Source organism: Camelus dromedarius, chromosome 8, assembly GCF_036321535.1.
Source record: "Camelus dromedarius isolate mCamDro1 chromosome 8, mCamDro1.pat, whole genome shotgun sequence".
NCBI classification, from domain to species: Eukaryota; Metazoa; Chordata; class Mammalia; order Artiodactyla; family Camelidae; genus Camelus; species Camelus dromedarius.
Genome location: NC_087443.1, coordinates 54,499,203 through 54,525,437, shown reverse-complemented (window position 1 = coordinate 54,525,437; position 26,235 = coordinate 54,499,203). Strand labels below are relative to the sequence as shown.

The 26,235-nt window shown below is 43.4% G+C and overlaps 1 protein-coding gene across 49 annotated transcripts in view; it reads left to right on the top strand.

Annotated features, from left to right (window-relative positions):
- SORBS1 (sorbin and SH3 domain containing 1) overlaps window positions 1–26,235 on the top strand; it is a 208,052-nt gene that overhangs the window by 61,770 nt on the left and 120,047 nt on the right. For 47 of the 49 annotated variants that reach the window (XM_064488281.1, XM_064488262.1, XM_064488248.1 and 44 more), the window contains one exon: window positions 20,687–20,793. The exons of the other annotated variants lie outside the window; for them this stretch is intronic. The gene's annotated coding sequence lies outside the window, so the exon portion shown is untranslated. The remainder of the gene's footprint in view (window positions 1–20,686; window positions 20,794–26,235) is intronic. 49 annotated transcript variants of the gene reach the window in all.

The window sequence follows — 26,235 nt, the reverse complement described above, 5'->3', positions numbered from 1 at the left end:
CAGTATTTTATTCAGCTACTTTAGACAAATGTGGATTCAGAATGGGGTATAGTTGCCATGAGTTGAGCCACAAATTATGTTCGTTTTAGCTGGACATCTCCCTGCTGCCCTTTAGAGCAAAGTCTTATGCGTTTGTGGAGCAGAACGTGGGATCTGGAATGAGTTGTTCTTGATAGTTCCTAACCCCAGAGTTAAGTCAAATTAAAATAATTGTCCCAGACTCATTTTCCTTGTCTTAATCTCAGCTACTGTGAGAAAACGTTCAAAATGGAACTTGCATAAATTGTGACTCTGAAAGTGAAGGCTAGAATTCAGCGCCTGCAACCGATGGTACTAATCACCACGCTGTCTGGAGTATGTGCTGTTTGGGAGGCAGTTTCTGCAGGTGTCATTGTCCAAAAGCAGGCTGCCATATTGGTTTGTGTTACCAGAGGTTCATAAAGCTGCTTTCTGGCCAGTGTTTTTTGTCCTACAAAGATATGATAACCCATTTTGTGTAGCACTAACATTTCTTGGATGTTGATGTTTCCCTAGGAGATTTACACATTTGATTTTGTACTTTTAAAACAAATAGGAAGTTAGACACATTTGCCAGCCAAACACGAGTAAGAACAAGATAGTTTCTCCTTTTCTATCTAGTGACTACAAATAGAGTGAGATACAGTTTTTGACTTTCCTTGTTTTCCCCCCTGGTTTGGAGAAGTAAATGTTAGCTTGTGCTTGAGGATGCCACTAAAACAAGGTGATCAACATCATCTCCAGTGATTACTAAATGTCATGGGAAGGAACATTCTGATTGTTCCACTGACTGATTTAGACAAGGCACCACCTGATACCTACTTCACAGCAGTGCCCTCATCCTGCAGTCTCCATATCAACGTAGAGATGACTCACTGTTTTCCTCACTCAGAGAGATTTTCTCTGGTCTGCTGATTACGGCAGTGATTAAATAAAACATGGTTCCTGCAGGGGTATGCTTGAAAAAACAACTGTGTTAATTGTGCTTGAACTCGGACAACTGAACTTCCACTGTTGTGATCAGATATTGGTTCTCAGGTGCTTTTTTGGGGGCGGGGATGGGGCGAGGAAAGAGTCAAAAAAACCCTCTTAGGTGTGCATATGCAACCTACATAACTGGCAGAGAGAATACTTTTACATTTTCAGGAGGTGGCATTCCCTCACCTAATTATCATGCCTTCTAACTTAGTCACACAAACCATTAGCATGCCATTCTAAAAGTCTGGATAGTTCTCTGTGGCATTTCTGATTAGACAGAAAGTTTAGGGAAAATTGTATGTTCCAGGCAGCATAACTTCAATGAAATTTGCAACTTCTGGAATTGTCCCCATGTGGACTCAAAAGCTGGATGAATTGCTATTGTTTTCATTAAAAAGGATGTTAGAAGTACCTTTATCCTTTTTGCTTTGTAACAGCTAATTTTTTTTCCCTCAAATTCATGTATTTCTCCTTCCTTCCTCCCCCGGCCAAAAGAAAAATTATTATAGGGGAGTATAGGTTAAAAAAGAGTATATCTATTAAAAAGTATATAGAGGTCAAACTTCATTTTCTAACAAATTTGTGTTTCTAGATGTTGAATTTATTCCTTGAATTAATCTTGTTTATAGCATCTTGTCCTTCAAACTAGTTGCCCATAAAACACTAGTGTTTTTAAAGTTTTTGGAGTAAATGGCCAGAATTTTCAACGTCAGGAAGTTTCACATGATTTGATTTCTTGAGTATTAGACTGTCTAACAGGGCTGGGCCATATTCTTGCATGGAGCAGCATGGGCTAGGGTGGAACAGCCTTTGTGCCATCATGTCGGGGCATAAATCCCAGTTTGCTGTAGTCCCCACACCATCACTTGTTAACAGATTGGCCCTTTTGGGCCATTGGTTTTGTAGCCCCTGACTTTCAGTGTCAGTTTAAAATCTTTGACGAATCAAGGGATCTTGAGGTTCAACAGAACATCATTTTGGTATCCCCTTTTTTAAATAATGGAAATTAAATTTTAATGATAGGGAGAAAAATAGTTGGCTGTGGAGTGAAACATATGTCTGTTGCCTTAAAGACATTTGTACATTTTTAAACAAGAGGGGGAAAGAAGGAAAGAAAGCAGTAATGTAATTTTTTTTTTTAGTATTCTCTGCAGATATCAAATCATTATATTAGTTTTGAAACATATTGTGTACTCTGTATAATGTGGTTTGCTTGTAAAATTACCATGTTGGGAACATTTATACAAATCTACTAATTACATTTGCCCTTAAATAGTTCCAGTTTTCTTTTTTTCCTTTCAAATAGAACTGAACTACTGAACTTGAAGGAACCTGAATGTTTCTTAGTTTTCCTTTTTACAGTAAGCAGACAAAAGTATAAAACTGAATGACAGAAATCACTGATGTTTTAGTGAAACAGTTGTTAATTTTTTGGGCCCTGGTACCTTCCAAAGTGTTCAGTAGATTATAGGAAAGGAACTTCATGTAAACAAAAGCCAAAAAACCATCCTGAAACTTTAATAACCATGTGAATTTAAATCATTCCCATTTTACAGGCTATTTGTGATCAGATTCTTTCTAATAATACCCTTTTCCTCTTAAAACCATTCCTGTAAACTTCCAAAAACTAAATAGCAGCCAGAATGGAGGTAGCATCTTGGATCGCTTGGTTTGCGGGTGAGAGCTCACCGTAGACCTCAGTATGCTGGGCAGGCCGAGGAGGATGAGAGGTGGGAACCCTCACCCTGGCCACCTGGTGGGCCCTGACTTGCCACATACCCTGGGACCACCTACCCTCCCTGGGCTTTTGGTTCAGTAGCAGGTCCAGGAACAGTTTCTGTACCATCTCTTAGCCGACATGAATCAGAATTGTTGACCAGAACAAAGAATAAACTAAACGACAGGCAGAGAGGTGTTAGCAGAGTAAACAGTACACGTAGTAGGACGTGCTCAGCCTAGGACAGTGCCCCGAGGCCGCTCCGGTGTTCTGTGCTGGGGCTGTGTCAGCAGTTGGCTGGGTGTGTGTTGTGCTGCTTTCTGTTGGCCAAGAGCCTGTGACGGCACCGAGGGCGTGGAAGAGTCACTAACTGCACACACAGTCCTGTGTAAGATACTATGCAATATATGATACCTATTGAGTATACATTTTATAGTAAATATATTGTGGTTTTGGGAAATTTATTTCAGAAATAAATGGCACAGTAATGACTCAGTGCTGCATGGATTGGCATTAAATGGACTGTGTGTCTAAGAACAACGCAGGGACCAGAGAAGAGGTCCGTGAAGGCCTTGCCGTTGTTACAGAAAGGATCTTTTCGGCAGCGTTCTAGGCTGCATTCTTGGTTCACGTGCCTGAAGATACTGTGTATTATTTGCACCTCAACAGCAAAGATCCGTGTGCTCGTTCATTCAGGCAGCGGTTGTGGGTAGCTGATAACATCAGCATCACGCCTTTTGGCCTGTGGGGTACATCCGTATACCTTGTCCACTTGGGTGCATGTTTCAGAGCCCAGGCAGGTGCATGGGCTCCAGCCTACATGGGTGGTTGAGTGTGGTATGTTTTCACTTCCTTTTGTACTTGGGAGCACAGTGTGACCTGGGCTGTGTGGGAAGGAGCTTGAGACAGGTGGGCCGAAGGATTGCTCTGGGAGCAATGCTGGGACGGTCATTCCCAAGAACAGAGGAGGTGGGAGTCGTCTACAGGGCATGAGTTGGGGGAGTGGGGTGATGCGGCTGTGGCTCAGAGGAAGATGGAAACTATTTGGAACAGCTGCTGTGGTGGGCCGGGCACGGGGGGCTGAGCTGAAGTTGAAAGCGAGGCCCGCTGAGTGACAGGGAGAAAGCCAGTGTGTGAAGCAGGTGTGGCTTGACTGTGTGACTTGTGGCCAAAATGACAGGCTGGGGGGCGGGGCTGGAGGGTTGCCTGGTGGTTCACCTGGTGTTGGCATACGTGGACCCTGAGAATGTGGCTATATAGGGGGCTGTTAAGGTGAACAGCAGGGGACCGTGGTGGAAGGGCCTGGGGCTTCCAGCTCTCCTTAACGTGGCTCCTAAGGCCCTTTCTCTCTGAACAGCCCCCCTACCCCGTGCGCATGCCCTATTGGGCCAGTCCTGTGTCCCTTTGTACATATTATTCCTTCTGCCCCTTCCTTTGGCCTAATTACCTACTTCAAGCACTGGCCTAGGCGTCACTTCTGGAAAGCTGTTCCTGGTCGCCCTCTGTTCTATTCTCTTCTGGGTCAGCTGACCCTTCGCCCTATCCTCCCGTCTCTCCCTCTGTACTGTAGAAGCTTGTTTCCGGGCTGCTGGCATTTGTGGGTTGGAAGATTCCTTGAGTGCAAGTGTTCTAGCACCCCGCAGAGCACTGACATAAAGGTGTTCAGTAGAAGGGGGCATAACTGCCTTGTTGCGGTGTTTAGTAGCATAACAGAGTGTTAGAACTGAAAGAAAACTATGAGGGCAGCTAGTCCAACTCATCCATTTCATAGCTCAGAGAACTGAAACTCAGAGAGGTTGAGTCCCTGACCTGATGGCACACAGCTTCACTCAAGACAGAGCTGGGACTCCGAGTCACCTCTAACTCCAAAAGCCATGTTCTTTCCACTGTACCACAGTAACCAACAAAGTGTCTGTGGATGACTTTTAAGTGTGTAAAGATGACAAGCCTCTGCCTCTGCTTAGTGCCTGGTTCCAGGCTCATGTCACTATTCATAGCAGAATGTTATCTCATGCTTCTTGTGGAGAGGAAGACCGTGTCCTGACAGCGCTTTTCCTCTGTGTGGTGCCAGGTTTACAACAGCTCTTACCTCACTGCTTCCCTTTCCCTTTCCGGGTTTGTCCTGGTTTATCTTCAGTTAGGGATAAGCAGCAGCAACTGTTTCTAAGTAAATAGAGGAATTGCAGATTCAGAACTTGTGGTTTCAAACACTCAGTGCTTTTTGCTTCAGCCTGTCCCCTCCTGGCTGCTGTCACTGCTACTCCTGTCTCCAAATTGCCCTGATTTAGCATGTGTTAGAGACTAATAGTGCATGATGGAAGTTTCCTTCCTGGAGCAGCAGAAGAACTGACAGGGCCCTGGAAAAGGGAAGCCTCAGAAGAGAGAAAGTGGACACTTATCTGAACCATTTTGTATCATTAAAAACCTGTAAGGGGGAGGGTATAGCTCAGTGGTAGAGCACATGCATAGCATGCACAAGGTCCTGGTTTCAATCTCTAGTATCTCCATTAAATTAATTAGTTAATTAATTAATTAAAATTTTAAAACATTAAAAAAAAAGTAATCTCTTGGTTTTCTAGACCCATCCCTGGAGTGTGGGATACAAGGTGAGGTGTCTAGAAATGTTTGTTTGTTTATTTTCTATCTCTAAAACTTACCTCTGAGTTTTTGGACGGTATTTGAGATTTAGAATGTTCGGTTTAGAGTTAAGTCTCAGCGTGACAAAGGGTGGGGTGTAGCTTGTTCCCTTACCACCTGTTCACAGATGATGCAGCTTTGTGAGGTTGGTCCCAGTTCACTGCGGATCATCTGAACTCTCTACCCCTCACCCTTGGTCCAGAGTACTTCAGGGTCAGTTCCAGGACTGGAAGGTCCACTCATCATTCACAGGGGTTGAGGGGTGACTGGTGTGAACCTTTTGGTTCCTCTGTTAAATAACCAAATAGTACGTGATGGGAAAAAAAAAATACGCATGTTGGAAATACTTTGGAGACCGGGGTACTTGAATTCTTCATGACTTTAGGGAACTGTGCAGCACTGCTTCCCTTAGGCATCTCCATACCCACCCCTCGCCTTTTAACAGTAAGAACTAGATGATGTCCAGTGACCCCTTTAGCTCAGAAGTCCTATGACTTGGGACAAGCCCAGTGTCTTTGGTCTGAGGGGTCCCTGAAGCCACCTTAGACCTTCTTGGCTCCCAGCCACTTTGGAGTCTGTTTCTGATTCTCTCTGGGCTGGTCTTGAGTACCAGGTACTGAACTGGAAGTACATCAGCCAAGGATTTGGACTACATCAGAAGTATTTTGATTTGCTGTATTCTCTGCTTGGCATCTACTCATTTCCTTCAGGGACGTCCTCTTCCTTGGAATAAATAACTCCAAATATGTTTGTCTGACTGAGCTAAGAAAGCATTCCAACCAGGCATTTCCAATCAGGGATCTTGGGTTGTTAGTCAGAGGTCACTGGGTGGGAAGGACGTCACCCAGTTTGAAATGCTGGCATCCACTCCTTCCCAACCCACCCCCCACCGGCAGTGGTCCTTATGCTGGCCAGTTTTGAGAGGGACCATCTTGAGACAGAAGCAGCTTTGATGGCAGCAGATGTCAACCAAAAAGTGTTTCTAAGGTGTCAGCATCACGCTGTTGGGCTGTTACCTGAAGGTGTGATCTAAGAGGTGTCCCAAGTGGTGGCCTCTCCTCTGGAAGCTCTCTGAATGAGAAGGGACTCTCTTGGGGTCCCAGAGCTGGGTTGGGATCCCATCCGGAGGCTCTCTGGGGAGCATCAGAAGTCCACACCTGTCTTCTGCTGTCAAGTCTTGACCGTATCAAGAGCAACTGACAACTTTTTTCAATAACCATTTAAGGCTCTTGGTTCACATGAAGTATGTGGTCAACTAAAGTACTGCCCCCACCCCAGTTTCCTCCCGAAAGATGTAGCTTTCACTTGTATTCATCTTACATTACACTCTGTTAGCTTTGAGTCATCTTATAACCTGTGAAGAACTTCTAAAACTCAGTTTTTATCATCCGACAGGGTGGTGGTCCCTTCCTTATTTGTGTCACCTCTAAACACAAGTTGTTGACCAAAATGAAGATGGTGGGCTAAATCCATGTGCCTGCCACCAGGTGGTTCAGTTATCTCTATATAAACCCATCCAATTGATCATGTTTCTTATGTCATATTCACAAGAATATCATGGGACTCGTTAAAGCCTGGCTCACGCGAAGCTACTCTCTACTGAACTATTGATCCAATAAGTCTAATCTGAAAAGGGACTTTGTTAGTTTGGTACTTATTCCCAGTGACCCTGTGTCAGATCTTGGTGATCGCCACCTTTTCCCTAGGTTTTCATTTATTTAATACCCTAGGCTAGAACTTTTCTGGATGTTGATGCCAGGCTGCTTGGTGTAGACTACTTGAACCTTCCTGTAGTGAATTACTTCCTCATCTTTCAACACCATTCCTTTCTTTGAAGTTTCTGAAGGATGACTGACTGTGATTCATCTATGACACCTGCTCGTACTTTGGGGCTCTGATTCATCTGAGCCTGAAGACCTGACTTGACTCAAAGTGGCAGTGGCTCTGCTTCTAGGTCCACACCTGTCTTCTGCTGTCAGTCGCTCTTACCGGAGGTATCTTATCTTTTCCTGTATGAGGAACCTTCTCTGAGATGGAGGAGTTGACAGAGCATGGGTGAGGAGCCGTTTCTCTGCTGGTGGTAGCATTACACTGGCTTCCCTAAGTAGGCTTTGTTTCTTGCTCTGATCATAGAACAAGAAGCAAAAAAGAAACCAACAAACAAATTAAAAAACAAACAAAAAACTACCCCTGATAATTATTCACATTTCTCACTTGTTTAACTCATCCCAGACGCTAGCCTTCTGGACTTTCTCCTGACACATACTACTGTCCTTTGTTTCGCCTCCATAAGGTCCGTCCTCTTGTGGCCCAGACACGCGTATAGAGCATTCCGCAGCAAGGAGTGCTTTGCATCCATTTAGCGGACTTTTCCAGGGCTTTCCTGGCTCCAGTCCTCCACACCCTTTTGGACCACAGGAGTTTTTCCTCCAAGCTCAGATAACCTCTGCCTCCCTGAGTGCCCTTCCGAGAACTTGGCTTCTCATTGTCACGTTTTTCTCTAATTTTAAATTGTGACTGGCTCCCTGGGCTGCCTGGCATAACCAGACAGGGCTGAGTTTGTGATTCAAGACAGGATTCAGCCGTGCTGACCACCCAGAATTTTTATTCCCATCCTGACTCCCTAAGAGACCAGCTCTTCGGAACTCCCACCCAGGGCAGGGCTGGGCTGGGTCCACCGATCCTTCTGCCAGGGTTGAATTCTCAAGGAGCGTCTGGGCCTCTCCCTGAGCTCAGGCTGCCCAGCCCTTTCCTAGAACCGAAGGAAGGGAACAGACCAGGGGTGGGCCAGCAGAGAATCGGGCTGCCTGAGCTTGGAGGCAGGACATTCTGGGAAAGGAACAGGGGAGGAGGTTGTCAAGTTTGCTTCCCGGGAGGACCCCTGGCAGTGGGGCGGTTCTCTTTTCTGGAACCTGGTGTTGGGAGAGTGCTCTCTGAGGTGCCCATCCTATTTTGGGATGAATTAAGTCAAGGAGCAGCTCTATCCTGGTGCCTGGAAGGGCCTCTCATTTCCTCATTTTAGACTTGTTATTCCTACACAGAAAAGTATCTTAACCCCATTATTACAGATTCAGGATCATTAAGACTCAGGCTGGATTGAAATTTATCTCTTTATCGACTATGGAAAAGGATTTACAGGGGAAAAGTCTTGATGAGCGATGCTGATTTAGGGAAAAGCTCTTTAAAAGGGCCCACTTTAGGAATGTCTATTTGCATACAAACAATGAAAGTGCTAATTAAGATGATTCTCACATAGTCATCTTAGTTGTGTGAGGACTGCTGCTTGGCAACACTTCTGGAGTAGAAGTGAGAATACTTGGAAGTAATGAAATATTGCTCCTTCCATCCGTCTAACCAACTGAGACATACTGAGTGCCTTCTATTTGCAAGCACCTGTGCTAGAACCAGGGGGTAGAGGTGGAAGGTCAAGAGTATAAAACCTGGTATCTACCCTCTTGGGTGAACGAGACACTGGGAAAGTCTGGGGAGAACCCGGATGACTTGGTCACCCTGCTTCTGGAGTTGAAAGCTTAGTAGGAATGAGCAGAACACCTGAAATGTTTCACCTGTTAGATGGGCCACACCTGTTCACGTTGTGTTAAAAACTGTCAGCATTCTGCCCTGTAGGGCTTTTTCGCCTCCAGATTGAGAGGTCTAATTCCCTTTTGAAACTATATCCCAACATTTAAGATATTTCTGTTGTCATTTTCATCCCCCTTGGCACCAGCTATCACCGGGCATCTGCTGTGGGCGGGTCTGGGGGCTTTGTGAGCGCTGGTGGGGCTGATTTAGTCTTTCAGCTCCTGGGGAAACTCCACCACCACCTCCTTACCTTTTAAAGAGAGCGTTAGAGCACAGTAGTTGCAGAGTAAATATTTGTGGACTGAAGTTTATTAACTTTGTGGTTAAGAGTCCAGGGTTTGGAGTCACGCAGGCTCAGTTTCAAATCCTGGCTCTCTGCCAGGTGCTGGCTTTATATCCTTGGCTTGCTTGTGACTTAACCTCTGAGCCTCATTTTCCTCATTTGTGGAATTGCGATTAAATGAAGGTATTCATAAGAATCAGGATGGTAGGCTGCATAGTGTAAGGTAGCCCGCGGTCCGGAGTCAGACTGCCAAGTCTGACCCGCCTCCTACTTTTATAACCTTGAGCAAGTTATTGGGTCTCCCTGGGCCTTAGTTTACTTATCCATAAAACAGGGATGATAATAATAGTACCTGTATCCGAGGGTTGTTAAAAGAATTGTATAGTACCATGTGCCTGACATACAGGGTTTGCTAGATTTTAAAACCTCTAAAACTATTAATTATTTCACCTTGGCTCTTAGAGAATTCCTGAGGTTACACAGGGCAAATGTTATTCCCTGTTTGTTTGTTGCTGTTGTTAAATTTGAGGGGCAAAAAGGAGATTCTGATGGGTTAAAATGGTTTACTGAAGAGAATCTGGCTAGTAAACATTGAAATTGGGGCCAGAACCCGTAGTCTTTGTCATAAAAGAAAATACAGGTACATCTATACACGTTTATCAAGGGCATGTGGGCGTGAGTGAAAATGTTAAGACTGTGATATAATCTGAAGACAAGTGAACAGCAGATGTCCCTCTTCTGCACCTACTGGCCCCGTCAAATGTTGGTGCAAGTGACATTCTCTGTGAAATACACCACTGAGCTTGTACCCTCCAGTTGGGTCCCTGGGACTTACTAAGGTTTCCAGTTTAAACAGCTTTCAGATTCTTACTGCCTTAGTGTTGCCTGATCTCTGGCTGGGCTCCTTTTGGAGATCCTACTGTATTTATATACGTGATTTCAGAGCCCCTTTAAAAGAGCTATTTCATTCAGGAGAAGCCCAGGCTAAATAGGAACACTTCCCCACCCAGTCCCGGCCTTTATATTCGGTGTTGAAACGCTTCATTCTTTGTGAGAAACTTAATTATGAAAGCCGTGTATCAGGGAATGTAAAAATAGCTTTAAAACGCTTGCATCTGCCAATCTCTTGTCACTTAGGCAATATCTTTAGACTGAAATGTTTTCATATCTGTTCACAAACATGGGCACTTCTTAAAACTGCGGCAATGGGGTTAAAACGTAAATACTATCCTATATGAGCAATGCAAGGTGCTTTAATACTTAAGTCCTATTTTTGAGCTCTGGAATTCGGTTCCTTCCTGTTGCCAGCTGAACCTGGGACTGATGTATTAGATGGAAATATATTCCTATCTTCAAACGTGGACAACAGGACATTCTGTCCTCCAAATTTCAGTGTTTGAGTTGGGTGTTGCAGGAAACTTGGCACCCTTTCTTTCTTTACAAAATAGTAAACAGAGATGATGTCGCCTCAGGTTTCATCTGATGGGGCTTAGATGCGATTGCCTCATAAAGGCTGATTCATAGACAAATGTGAGCTAATTATAGTAACTCAAAAATAATGTCCCTGTTTAAATTTGGCCAGGCAAGATGCCTTGCGTGTTTTGTAGGACATGCGAGACTCCGTTTCTTTAGTGGCATGGAGGTGACATGCCCATTCCTATTTTAGCCACACAGTCGTTGTGCTGGGTCATTATCTGTCATCTTTATTTTTTCAGGGATATCTCATGTGCTTTAACACACACCCCATGCCCGAATGCTGAAACAGCTCTTAATACTATCTACACAAGGAATTCTTTCTTGCTCTATGTCCACTGCGTTTTTAAGGAAAAAGTGAGCTGAAGAAAGTGGATGGCTTTTTTCCCTCCTTTTTTTTTAGTTCTAAGCATTTCCGAATCTCTACTATGAAAAAACGCTGGAAGTGATTCGCTTCTCTCTATGGAATGAATAGAAAATTATCAGACTGTTCTGATCATTTCTATTTGACACACACTTTCTGCTCTGAATTGGGTTAGAAAATATTTCACCATGGTTCTCTTCAGAGAAGTTTTGTTTTGAATTTGCTTTAAATACACAGGTGATATATGGCCATGGTCAGAATTCAAAAATTTAGTAAATAATAAATCTTCCATCTCTCTCATATTCGTGTACCTAGTTCTCTCTTCAGAATCAATTCTGGGCACCAGTTTCTAGTATACTATTGTGGACATCTTCCCTGTATTTATAAATATGTGTATATGTGTATTTTCCCCATACAAAGGACTTCATACTATGGAGTCTTTTGAATTTGGCTTTTCTGTTTAATCAGAAATTCTGTCTAATTAGAAATCATCCCATCTCACGTTTTGAGCTACTTCATGATCTGATAGTTGGGTTGTTTCCATGGAATAGATGTCATAACACATAAACAACTGCCTGTGAATGGTGGTCAGGCCGTTTTAATCCTTGGCCACTAAAATCATGGAAGAAGGATGACCTTGTACATCTGCTGTGAGATAGGTCACCCGTCTCAGTGGTGAGGAGTGTGAGCTCTGGAGCCCAAAGGCCTGGGTTTAACTCCTATTTTATCCATTTACTATTGAACTATATGGTCTTGACCAGTTACTTAATCCCTCCATGTCTCATTTCTGAGATAGTGTTTATCTGCTAGGTAGGATGTGAGGATTAAAAACACCAATCTATACGAAGCTTACAGACCAGTGCCAGGTGTGTAGACGAGTCTGTATGTATTCAGTGGTAGTATTTTGCATGATGTGGAAACACGTGGATCCTATACTTACATCTGTGTGTTTCTGAACCACTCTCTGGCTTTTAGAAGCATAATACAGTTCTTGAGTCTGTGGATTATCTCTCTCCTAAATTTACTGAAACGTCATCCCCCCCCTCCCCATTACTGTGTTGCTTCTGTATAAAATCTTAAAGGAGAAAAGGGAAGACTATTTCAGGCCACTATACTCATAAATCAAACCCCTTCAACGGCATCAAGTGTATTGCCAGCTTTGATAATTTTTAACAAACGGTCCAAACTTTTTTCCCCATACATACCTAATTTAGAACTTTGTGATACTTGAAATATTTTACATTTAGGCAAATACTTAGCTTGTGTGAGTATGTATGTGTGTGTGACTCAAATTTATTTAATGTCACCATGTTTTCAATTGTAAATTAAATCTTTTGAAAAAGATTGGAGTGTGTACTTACCCTGATTGAGTTAACTTTGGAAGTTACAGGTTCTTATGTCACATGTGAATCTTGCATCATCAAAGACCACCACTTGGGGATTTTAGCTTTGGTTTGTCTGAATCCCCATGTTGGTGTTGGCTATCTCTTTGACCTTGCAAGTTGCTGAAGCTTCCAGGGCATTGGTTCCCTTTCTGCAAATGAAGACATCGATCCACTTGTAGGACTTTGTGAGGGTCACAGGGAAGGACTGTATGAAGGACCCAACAGTGCATGGCACAGAGCAGGTGCTCTGACCCCTCAGTTCTTCTCGCCTTCCCCTCCTGCTTCCCACATCCTCAGTGCCCTGAAGGTCACCCCCTCACCTTGAACTCCACTGCTCTTCATTGCCACTCCCCTACTGACTTGCCCTCTGACTTACCAGTGTGCTTTCCCTGCCTTAACTGGGAGGGCAGGTTATGTCTCAGTTATTGTCGTTTGCATCCTACCTTATGTTAACCAAGTTCAGTGGATGCCAGCGAGTGAGGGAGGGAAAAGCAGGCTTGCCGGGTCCCTGCCCCAGTGAGGTCATTACAGTTTGTTTGAAAGCCACAGCATTGCCAGACTGGAGGTAGGGCCATGGTCAGTTAATGTAGCTCCTGACTTGATCCTAGAGAATGGCTTTTTCACTCTTGATTATTCCTTTGAGGAAATTTGCTACAGCCAGCTCGTGAAACTTACATTCCCAGATTGTCTTTTTTGGAGGGTAGGGATGAAGGGAATGTTGAGAAACTGTTTTCATGTAGTCAGAGCCTCGTTAGAACTGCACTTGTAGGAGGGCTGCTTTGACTCTTTCACACCCACTTCCTAGGAAGGCACGAGCCGGTTGGCTGGTAGATTTAGTAGCCAGCTTTGCTTGAGCCTTGCTTTAATGTCCTACCAGAGGTGGGCACCCAGGCAGGATGAGCAAGGAAATGAAGCTATGGCTGGAAAGTGAGCAGGAAGACCTTTGCTAGATCCTCCAAATCACTTACTTGGAGAGGAGCTCCTCTGTCTTGTGTTAATTGTTTGGCTGTGCATTTTTGCAATAGCAGTCACACCCATATTCAAATGTAAGAACCAGCGTGCTCTCCAAAGACATGCAGGCCAGGTCCCTTCCAGCTACAAAATAATATATGGGTCGTAGGAACCATCGCTGCCACTTGGAAAGCTCTTCCCAATGCTTTTTCACTCAGGCTTTCCTATCCTTTAAGATCTAGCTTAATTCCCCCTGTCTAGTTTTTATAGTTTTCAGTGTGAGCCATTTGACTGGCTGTTGGATAGATCTAGTGTTGTGTGTGGAACTGTTTAGCAGTTACTAACCTTGTGGCCACTGAGGCGTTCTCCCTCATTTACGCCCTGGCTTCCCCACTAGGTCATCACTCTAGGCCGGGGCGCCGTGCAGCCCGTGCACCACGACGGGGAGGGGGTGTGCAGTGCGGGGGTTTCCAGCAGCAGCAGCACCTGTGAGCTAGTTAGAAATGCACCCTGGCTCCCGGCTCTGCTGAGTTAGAGAGTCTGGGCTGGGACTCAGCAGTCTGCAGTCTAACGAGCGCTCCTGGTGATTCTGCTGGGCCCTGATGTTGGAGAACCTCTGATGCAGTGGGGAAAACAGGGCTTTGGGATCAGACAGGCCTGGGTTTGAAGCCAGCTCTGCCCTTTCCTAATGGACCCACCTTAGGAAAGTGAGTTTTTCTTTCTTCTCTGCCCTTCCAGGTATATTTTGTAGGCATCTGTTCTGTGCTGTGCTGATGGGTGTGCCATAAAGATGAGGGTGGACAAGAGCTTTTGGGGTCAGAGAAGTTAGTGAAATGCTGCTTTAGCAAATTTCAACAGGATTCTTCATGGCAATGCTTCTCAGATGCCTAACCGGCATTGAGGGTCGATGAGGGTCACATGGAAAAACGCTGCAAACTAGTTAGATTCTAGAACACCCTTTCTGCTGCATGCGTGCTGACCTCTCTGGCAGTGGTGTTTTGAGAGGTGCTGGTCTAGGTGATCTGTAAGGGCACCTTGAGCCTGGAGATTTTATGGGCCTGCCAGCCAGTGAGAGATCCAGAAACTTCAAATAAAGGGCAAACCAGACATGGTGCCAGAATTTATCATTTGAGTAAACCAGACTTACACAATGACTTGAACATCGAGACAATATGGAAGCAACTAAACATTGAAGAATATCTGGTTATAGGTTTTTTTTTTTTTAAAGGTGTATTTTTCTTAGAGCATAACTTTATTTTTCTTTCTTTCCTTTGGGTTGGTTGGGGAGGATTAGGTTTGTTTATTTTTTTTAATGAAGGTACTGGGGATTGAACCCAGGACCTTGTGCACGCTAAGTATGTGCTCCACCACTGAGCTGTACCCTCACCTTTTGGTTACAGTTTTTAAAGCAGCAAGTTTTTCTTAGGTAGAAAACTGGATACCAGGGAAGAGGTGGCAAAGACGAATTAAGGAAAATGTCACTTATTGAGCATATTGGAGTCCTGGCACATTCAGCTGGGTAAGCTAAGGAGATTTAAATAAATGAACTATTTATAAAAGGTGTAGGCAGAGTTTGGGAAAAGCCACAGCGGTCAACACAAGACTTGGATTCCTCTATGTATACGAGGTTTACATGTATCACATTCAGTCCTCAGAGTAACCCCAGAGATAGGTTTTACTATTTCAAACTTTGTGGAAGAGGAAGGTGAAGCTCAAAGAGGCAAGGCAGATTACCCATCGATAGTAGCTGGGGAACGGGGGCCAAATCCACACTGCCCCGCCAGCCTCACGGCCCCAGCTTCCACTTCCAGAACATCCTCTCTTCTGTCAGTCTTTTTCCACGTGGTGACGCTGACAACACTGCTCTCTGAGGCTCTGGTTCTGAGCTGGATACTGAGCTACAATCAGTAGACAGGAGAAATCAGCATGTTGGGCAAATAGATAAATCAGTAATAAAAGTAGGCAGATGACAAATATGGGGAAGAAAGATTGTCAACATGCAGTTTCCATGTGTAGAAGGCTTGGGGCTGTGGAAGTCTGTCATCCATCCCTTTTGGGGATCCATCCCATTCTAGAAAACGCCTTTGGGGAGGATATTGGAGTCATTTGAAGGGCGTGAATGAAGCAGCTTAGCTTGCAGGGGCTGGGAGGAGGTAGAGGGAACTTTCCCAGACATATGGCACAGCTTGGGAAGACTTGGCTGTGGGAGTAGAATGAAAGGGCGCTCTATTCATAGGTGCCTTAGGCACATGGAAATGGTGCTGGTGGTGGGAGGTGGGCAAGCAGCTGGGAGAAGAAAGAGCTGTCATGATGGGATCTCAGGGTGCCTCTGACTCCTGTTTTTATCTGAGGGCCACACTGGTCCAGTGAAGTCTCTCTAGCCTAATAACCTTTGTTAGAAGATAAGGGTCGAATGTTCTAAGAACTGATTTTTCAGAGGATATGATATGAGGATATGGCTGCCTAATTTCTCTAATGCCCTAAGAAAATTTAAAAGTCATGTCTCTGAGGAGGTTACTTCCCCCCAGGTCACTTTGAATTTGGGTTGGCTTTTAATGCTCAATTGGAATATAGCTTATGGCCAAGTCCCCTTTATTCCAGAAAACAAAAACACCTCTCCAGTACTGTGCACAGGACCTGCCTTGGAAAACATCTGGTAAAAATAACAAGTCGCCTGGAAAACTGTGATTCTCAGATGCGACCTCCGCCCCGTTAGTAGCGGGGAGTCACTGGAGTAAACCTTTATTTCCTGTTGCTTCCACACAGCGGTCCTTTACGGAAATATTTCTCGTGTTTCCTTAGGCAGCAGGGAACCTTGAAGGGCAAACAGTGCTGAGGCCCTAGATAGGAACAGAGATGCTGTCTTTGCCCCATAGCACCTTGGGGTGTGTGGAGAGCCCGCCTGGGCCTCCGAGCTTTGATGCAGCGCCAGGTTCCTGCCACAGACTGCTAAGAATTTCAGTCCCCCCCAAGGCACGAGCCAGGCCCAAACCTGCCACACCTCCAGCTCTTCTTACAAGAGAGATGTTTTAAAGTAGTCTTAAATGTCAGACATATTTTCTTTCACAACATGCTGCAGACATCTCATAAATTATTCTTCAGTAACGCTTTAACAGGAATGCTTAGAAAATTAGGAGTTCTAGTTCATGGAGTTTTGGTAACTTAGTTGTTAACCCCACATCTCCCTGCTTTTTCCACCCAGAACTCACTGAAGAAAATCATTATGAAATAATTTCCCTGAAACCAGGCTTGAAGCGGTCTTTGATGACCGAGGTTGCATGTTCCCGCACAATGCCATGTGTTTGAACAATGAGATATTCCATTTGACCATTTTTGACTTTAAAAAGGCCATCTGATACGGTTCCGTCTGATAATATAAGGTGTAGGAATTTGAGTTTAGTGTTTTACTTCTTTTATTTTTTTAATTGAAGCTTAGTTGGTTTACAATGTTATATTAGTTTCTGGTATACAGCATAGTGATTCAGTTATATGTATGTATATTCTCTTTTATATTCTTTCTCATTATAGGTGAAATGACTAGATATTGAATGTAATTCCCTGTGCTGTACAGTAGGACTTTGTTGTTTGAGTTCAGTGTTTGCTGACTTCAGAATATATCTAGAAAATTCTTTTAAAGAAATCTGTGATCCTCCTTGCCATTTGCTTCTCTCTTGTGAAAATGGGTTATTAAAGATTCTGGTGGCAGACTCTGCATTGCTGCTCGGGCTGTCTGCCATCACGTTGGCTCCACATGGGGGCCTTTACCAACATGCGTCCCATTGCAGCCATACAGATATGTTAAGTTCTGTTTTGTGTGGAGATGCTTCTGGGGGTAGGCCCGTGGGCCTTCCCTTTATGCGTTTTTAGTCTGTTTTGTTTTACGTTTGTTTTTACTTAAAATGCTTACTGAATTGATTTATTCAGTTACTAGTTTCTGGAAAACCGGCATTTGGAGGGAACTTTCCATTGTTTATTGGTACAAAGACAAAATCCAGGACTGCCCTAATAGTCTGGGATGTGTGGCATAGCACAGAACCGTGACCGCTGGTGCTCAGAACGAGGCTCTCTGGATGACTTCTGGCCCATAGAAGGATTAATTATGCTACGGATGCTGGTATATTTCATCTCATATTTCTCATTCCTTAAAAAGAAATGAACTTCTTAGACTTTTTAGGCTGCTGTAATGAAATACCACAGACTGGGTGGCTTATAAACAACCGAAGCTTACATCTTAACAGTTCTGGGAACTGGGAACTTCAGGGTCAAGGAACCAGCATGGTCATGTTCTGGTGAGGGCTGTCTTCCAGGTCGCGGATTTCTTGTCATAGCCTCACATGGTGGAAGGGTGAGCATGCTCTCTGGACCTTGTTTATAAGGACCTTAAACCCAGTCACGAGGGCTCTGCCTCCCAGAGGACCCACCTCTTAATACTGTCACCTTGGATATTAGGTTTTCAAAGTAAGAGTTTGCCGGGGACAGGGAGGAGGGACATACAACATTCAGATGATAGCAACCAGTGTATTTCATTATATAGAACTTTCCATTATTTCTTTCTATATGGAAAGTGAGCATGTAGAAGAATTTTTCATAGTGAGGATCTATTTCGCAGTATCATTTGCCTTTTTATGTAAAATCAAATCAACAAAAGATTAATTGCCCCTTTACTACGTCTAGGGAACCATGTGAAAATTCAGGAAAAAATATCTGCAGCAGATGAAGAAATTTGCTTGCCTTGAAATGTGACATTGGCATGACATTCTCCTCACAATTTGGTCTGTGGAAAGGTAAAGCCAGTCAGCTGTGTCTCAATTCAGGGCAGCATTCTTTGGGGGGAAGTGCTGGATTGGGAGTTAAAAGCTCCCGTTTCAATCCTGTGTAGGTCCCAAGCTCACTCTGAGTTTGTGGGAAGCCTTCTCCTTTCCCACCTGAACTGTTTTCTCATCTAATACAGTGAAGATTATTTCTAAAGATCCTAAGATCCTTTATAACAAAATCGACCCAACGATTATTTTTATTGAATGTTTTCCACTATGTAAGGTACTGAGATAGTTCCAAGTAAGTATATGAGAGTCTCTTACTTCTGGGAGTTTTAAAAGGTTCCTCATCATTAGATGAAACAAAAACCAAAAACTCAAAACGTTTATTGACCATCCTGCAAAGAGCAGAGAAAACCCCAGCATGCATAAAGTACTCACCTCCCCCTCTTGCTTATAGAAGAGTAAACCATACAGGAGCTGTCACATGAGTGAGACAGAGTGGACAGTAGGTGCCCTGCATTTATTAGGGACTTGCCCTGTGCTCGCCTTTGCGCCCAGTGCTTTACCTGCATCCCCTCACCGAGCCTTGCAGTAGCCACGTACTCTGTTTTACAGATGAGGAACCGAGGTGACTTGCCCAAGGTCACAAGCTAGTAAGTGGAACTGATCATTGTTATTGAGCCTACATTCTTAATCACCCTGCCTCTGAGGGAAAGTGAGTAGAGGCAACAGGCTTCACTTTAAAGAAAAGCATGGAATTGCCAAGGGTTAGTGATGGAAGGAAAAGGGGACATTCATGACCACAGGCCACCTACACTAACCCGTTTCCTTAGGCTTCTCCTACCTGATTACCTGTCCCTGCTTTGCTGGACCCTGGGGAATACTGACTGCCTCTCTGTTAAGGCTGTAGCCCCAGCCTGACCAAAGAAACTCCTTCCAGCTCCCCTCCAGCGTTCGTGCCAGAGCTAAAAAGAGCTGCATGTTTACAGCAGCTTGGGATATCTTTGCCACTTGAATTGAGCAGAGTCAAGTCAAGGGAGTAAACAGCTGGGCTTAGGATTGGAGGGTGACTCTGGCAGATGACTATGAACAGGCTTAAATTTTTTTTTTCCAAATCTTCCAAAACTTGGTTTTAATGTTTCCCCTTTAATGTCTCCATTTGTGGAACCAAACAATTCTAGTTTTGGAATTTGTGCCATGAAAGGCTCGGAGTGAACAAGGTGAGGAGTCCTCAGCCAGCTCTCAGTTCATGTCATGGCCCAAAGGGGCCACTTGTACCTGCTCACGGGCCTCCATCTGAGCTTCTGTTCACTGTCACACTCTCAGCAGCCAGCAGTGGGCGATGACCAAGCATCACGTGGCTTAAGGAAAAAACAACCCAAAACACTGTCCTGCTTTTAAGCCCCCTCCACGGCTTGGATTGTGAGCTGCTCCAGGCAGCAATCATGCTCATCTCTGCAGGTAGTACCGGGCAGTGTGTGTGGACTAAGCAGACGCTCCAGAAAGGCTGGGTAATTCTGTGGATGCTCTGTTGAGCACATTCTCCTCATCACCATAAAAACAAAATAAGGTTTTCTTAAATGAGCAGAGCAGTGTAGGCAGTGCATTGTGATGCAAGACGCATCTCTGTAGAATGAAGAAGCAGTTAATAGCCTGGGATTTAAGGTCAGGTCGGGTTTTCTGTCACAATTCCACCACATACTGGTCATGTGACCCCAGAGAAGCGGCTGAGCCACTGCCTCCCTCCTTTCTAAACTGATAGCAGCCATCCATGTATCATTAGGTTACTGGGACTAAATGAGACATTGTATGTAACGTGCTAAGCACAGTGTCTGTGCTTAGGAGCCAGGCTCTTGATGGTGATATTCATTGTATTTCATTTGTTGCTAGGGAAAAAAAGATCAGATTTGGCTATCTTCCAAAAGAAATGGGAAGCAGAACTTGAGTATGTGTCTCCCACCCCCAAATTAAAGTTTGCGTGGTGCAGAGTGGTATAATTCTGAATGCTTCACAGTTACCAGGATCGGAAACAAGTTCACCAGGGTAGGAGTGACATTTGTGGCAGTTTCGTCCTACAGGTTGAGAGGTTGTGTTAGGGTGCTGACGTTCTGGATCTTTTTCTTTAATTTTCGGATGTCTAGTTCTGTGCTTTAATTTTTTTCCTGCTTTAAAAAATGTCTTACCAGGTGTGATCTATTTTTTTAAGTCTAAAAAAAATTATACTCCTGAAATAAAATGAACAAGGAATTCTTCTCAAAGTGTAATACTTGAACCACCACGTTGGAATGTTTTAATTTTAATTGCTTTTCCAGTTGCTTTCTTCAAGAAACTTTGCTGAATAATTAATAAGACTCTATTTAGTGGAAACACATTAGAAGTTGAGAGTTTGAGTCTGATATAAAATATAAACTTTTTCCTTACCATGTTGTGATAGGATAAATTATCAGTGGATTATTAGAAATCAAAGCCTAATTAAAAAATAAACATTTGCTCTCTAGATGGCATCAACAGATGTGTCAAAATTTATCTTTTTTTTTTCAGATTATAGTCGTTTTGTGGATTATGATATGAAATCGTTCTAAATTTCGGGTACATTTTGAATTCTGTACGTTCTCAAACATCCAGCTGAGGAATATTGAAGCTACTCGGTGAGTGTCCTCCTGGTACAGCCCTCACTTGGAAACCCTGAGCCAGACTGCTTGCAGATGGCAGGCCCTGCAAGTGCAATTCCATTTGCACATTGTTTTATTCACTGTGAACATTCTGCAGGAAAAAGAGGAAAAACTGTCTCCCTGCTTCAGTGAAATTCTAACACAATCAGTACAAATTATAAATTATGTTCAAAGGGATGCAATAAATTCATGATGCTTTCCAGTTTTAAAGCATTGTGGGTGAGCTATGGACGTCTAGTAGCTTGGTGCTGCGGTAACTTGGTCACACTGACCAGTGTTTCTGAAAGTATGGCCTGAAACCTTATCCACCAGAAATGCAGGTTCTAGGGCCTCCTTGAACTTCTCAGACAGCGTATCTAGGACCAGAACCTGCAATCGGCATTTTAAACAGGTGCCTCCCCTCTTTATTAGTGTTTGGCCATTTTTGAGACCCTCTGGTAGAGTGGGAAGATTTTGCAGAGATTTTTTTAGTTGTTATCAAAATTGAAAATATTTCTAAATTCAGAGAATCGAAATTTACAATGAAAACTGAAGTGCAAGAATTCGGTTGAAAGGCACATATGGGAATCATTTTTTAAATGCCTCCTTCTCTTTTCTGAGTCTTCCAGTGTGTCGAGTTGACTAGGAGTAGCATTGCCAGTCAGACTTTAAAATACTTTCTCAGTGCCCATAAGAAGAAAACTTAACACTTAAGAAAATCATCTTCAAGTCACTTGTGAATGTATAAAAGTAAATTTGGAGGAAAGGACTGAATTTGGGGGAGAAGTGATAAAGAGAGAAACCCAAACATAAATATAATTTATTAAGGGGTAAAAATAAAAAGAATAGGCAGTTCTCCACAAAAAGATAATGATGGTTTTACCAGGGGCTTCCAACCACGTAGTTACACAAAGCAGCATTTTTGGCTTTTAAATAATGAAATTAAAGCCATAAGATGTCAGTTTGTGTCTCACCATACTCTGTATTAAAGATACATCTTTATCTTTAAGGGGAAAAAATTGGGACATAAGAGAAACTATCCTTTTGATTATCATAAAATTTCTTTGACTTTAAAATGATTTCACATAACATATCTGTATTTGAATATAATTTCTTAATGTCATCTGTGTAGATTCCAGTGATAGAAGAAACGAATTAAATAAGATTTAAATAAAACTTAACCTCTGTTTAGGAAGACAAATATTATATATTGCTTATATGTGGAATTTGAAAAATAATACAAATGATTCTGCATACAGAATAGAAACACTCACAGACGTAGAAAACAAACTTAGTTACCAAAGGGGAAGGGGAGTAGGGGAGGAATAAATTAGGAGTTTGAGAGATACAAACTACTCTACATAAAATAGATAAGCTACAAGGATCTATTGTATAGCACAGGGAACTATTCAATATTTTGTAATAACCTATAATGGGAAATAATCTGAAAAAAATATGCATGTATACACACACACACACACACACACACACATATATATATAACTGAATCACTAAGCTGTACACCTGAAGCTAACACTATATTGTAAATCAACTCTACTTCAATTGTGGGAAAAAAAAAAAAGAGCATTAAAAAAAAAAAGGCTGCAAGGACCAAGAAATAAAAACACCAAGTAGTAAACAAACAAACAAATCCTTTTGTTTTGTGAAGAATTTTGTATGTATTTCTGTCTAATGTAATTTAAATAATTCTCATAAAGAGCTGATCTGTTTTCTTCCCGCTGTTGAAATGCTGTCTGGGCTGGTGTGTTCATCCGCACCGTCTCATCTCACTGGTCTTTGGGGACTCCTTGTCCTTCCTCCTCCATCTTCCTCCATCCGTCCTCCCTCTCTGATGGCACTGGGGCCAAGGGGACTGGAATGTGGACTCAACACATGCTACAGAGAGACCACACTTATTCTCAGCCAGGAGCAGAGCAACCCTCTCAGAATGATTTCCTTATCTTCCCTACAAGGGCTTGAAATTTCCCTTCCAGCACTGATCTGGGCACTCCGTCTACTTTCTTGGCAAGGAATTTCCAGAGTCTTGGCGGGGTCAACCTCTGCCTTTCCCGGCAGCTGGTTTCACTCTGAATTTAATGAGGGAGCTGAGCAGAGTAGCTGGAGAAGGGCTTCCCCGTCTGGCATCCCACTGGAAGGCCTCGCCACTTGTCCACGTTCAGTGAGTAAATGCTGACGGCTGCGGGGCTCCAAGAAAGGGCCTTCCCAGCCAGTTCTCCTCGGGTCCCCGTCTCGGCACGTTCCTGAGCCCTCCTGCTTCTCCCTCCTTTCTCTTTGGACTTTGGTGTAACCAGCAGTGAGGTGGGAACGTGAGTATTTGAAATCCCATGTATGTGGGACTTTTGGAGTCACTAGGATTTTCTGTCCCTATTCACTGGGTGGACTTGACAATTTTGCAAAGCCTGTTGGCAAACTTTGTGTGGTCGTCCTGGATTCCATGCTCCCCAAGGCCTCACTGCACCTGATTCTCTGCATTTAAATTTGCCGGTTAGTTTTTCGAGCTGTGATATTAGCAGACGGCAATTTGAAATGCCTCATATCTTGCTGAGAATTCAAGTATTTTTCATTCCTGTTTTAAGAGTTTTAGCTCATTTTCGTTTTTTTCCCTCACTTATAGTCTAGTGTATTTACTTAAGCTTTACATTTTTACATAAGAAAAAACTTATTTATCTTTGCACTTTTATTATTAGATAGGAAGAAAGTCTATAATTACATGCTTCTTAAACTGGATTTCCTCCAGAAGTATAATTATATTCACCAAACTCCACAAATACCAAAGTTCCCTTTAAGAAGATTGGGAACCAACCCAAGAGTTCTAAGTTACATTTTTGTGAAAGATTTTTGTTGCATACTTAAAGGGCAGGGGAGGTTTCTGCATGGGACCTTTATCCTTTCCCCCATCTCTGTAGCCTTCTAAAATGCCCTCTGTTAGAATTTTTGAGGGCTTGATTTCCAGACATGTAATTCATACTGTAAATTTAAAATAGAAGAACCACACTATTCAGTGCCTCGCATTAGTGAACTTTTATTGAATGAATTAATGGGTTCAGAAGCACCAAAGGGCATTTAATTGTGGATTTGCCTTAAATGAATGGTTTATTTTTTAAGAAGGGGAAAGCCATTTATTCCCCAACTTTATACTTGTGTATAAGATTTAAGACTTTAGTTTGAGACATTTGGACTTACTATGAATGTTATGAAACCTTAGGTTTTAATTTTCTACTGCTGCTTTTTAAGAGGAAAGAATGAAATGAAAAATTTTAAAGTCATTTAGGATATTTTAGTGCCCCTCGTGCCTAACAGACTCAGAGTCACAGACGCCTATCTTCAGGGAGCTTAGCTTCTAGAAAGCACAGCAGGCCCCCAGGCATAGTAGCTGTCACACCTATTGCTGGCTTGGCTTTCTGCCTTGTCCTTTTGGGAGGGTGGGGGGTCTTTGTTTTGGGGAGCATATGTTCCTGGTTGTTGGACTTTCTCATCTCAGTTGGATTGGTCTTGACTTAAAGGCTCATAACATTCAGAAATTGTGGTCCTTTCCAGCCCTGAAATTCTGTGATGCTCTGAGTCCTTTGGCCACACGAAACCTCCTTAAAGACAGATCATATTGCATTCCCCCATCTTTCTAAAAAAAACATTGCAGGCAGCCAAGGCTACCACTGGCACTGCTGTTCTGTAACCTGCAAAGTTCTATGCAAATATCTGGTGCTGGGTGGGGCCACCACCAGTTTTATCTTTTCTGTGCAAGGCAAAAACCTCATTTCTTAGCAGTGTCCTCGCCTATCTTCAAGCAGAATCCCAGTAAACTATTGTTATAGTAAGACAGTGACTAAAGCCTTTTATTAACCAGGCTTTCCACCTACCTCCGACTCTCCTCATTTTTGAAATTAGAATGAAATTAATGGGAAATAGACCAGTTATGTCACTTGACCATTTATTGAGTCCTCCCTGTGCCACGCGGGTAATGTTCGGCCCCGTTCATCCTTACAGGAGGCAAGTTAGTGCTATTTTAATCCCTGTTTTGCATGTGGGGGAAACAGGTTCACAATGATAAAGTCACTGCCTAAACACCTGGAATTCTTTGCTGATAGTTGGATGTGAAGGATTTAATATTCTCATCTTAGTTGTGGGGGAGGGGGAGATAATTAGTTTATTTATTTTAGTGGTGGTACTGGGGATTGAACCGGGTACCTCATGCATGCTAAGCACGCAATGTACCACTGAGCTATACCTTCCCCCACCTTAATATTCTCTTAACCAAGATCTCAGTGTCGTCATCCCATTCTCCTCCCCCTAATCCTACACCAACTGTAATTGAATACAGAGTTCTTTTCTTCCAATGTCTTACGTTCTATCTATGTAGGTTGTGAATGGTGAAGGCGGGTCATTTTGTGTTGAACTGTTCTCTTTAACGTTGGTTTCAAAATGATCTCTTAAACATCCCTGACTCTGTCATCTTTTATTCTATTTTAGTGGTTGCTATTGTAGTGTCTCTATTTGGTTAGAAGCTCCTTTGAGTTCTAAAGGATTTTTGATGCCTTTTATTTTCTGATAATTTTATGTTGTCAGGCACTAAGGCATTTGGGCAGGGAAAAAAAAAGAGTTTGCTCTGGGCAAAAGTGGCAGCATGAGATTTAAGGAGTAAGCTCAGACAATCATATTCTCTCTGAGAAACAGTTTTGGCTACAGATAAGCAAGAAGAGATAAGTGTAGAAGTTGTCACCTGTGGTCGCTAGAGCCAAGGCCTCTGTGGGGCTTTTTACAGCCCAGTGGGCAAAACAAGTTTGCTGGGAGCTGCTTTCCTGGACAGAGACAGTATATATGGTTGAGGGAAATTTGGGAGAGGGGAAGGGAATCTTACAAAAAGTACTAGATGTTAATGTCCCCTCCTTTGGCCTGGCCTCGGCTCACGTATTCCCCCTGCCCCAGGGCCCCACCCACCCACCCCACTTCTGTAGTTCATCCTGCCTGCCTCAGTCAGATTAATCTTGCCTTAGGAAACTTCTAAAGGATTTATCTTGAATTCTGTGTCCTGATAGAGGCCAGCACAAATGCCATTGCCTGGCATTCGAGGCCGTTTTGTGGCCAGGGCACACCATCTACCCAGTGTTATTTCCGTATACTCCTCAGTACAAATCCTTTCCATCAACAGGGCTGGGCTGGGGTCTGTGCTGTGCACTGAGCAGTAGCTATGTGGGACCCACCTTGGAGACTGCACTGTAGGAATTCTCTGAGGAGAACCAGCTTGCCAATAGCAAAAGGCACAGAACATGATAATTTTTGTGTGTGTATCAAGTGGTACGTGGCCAGTAATGTAACTATACTTGAAAATTCACTCTTTGGGGAAAAGGCAGACTAGTCACTATGCTTCCTATGGGAAGTTGAGTTTTAGAGGAGATTTGTGCTGTTGGGGACAGACAGGCA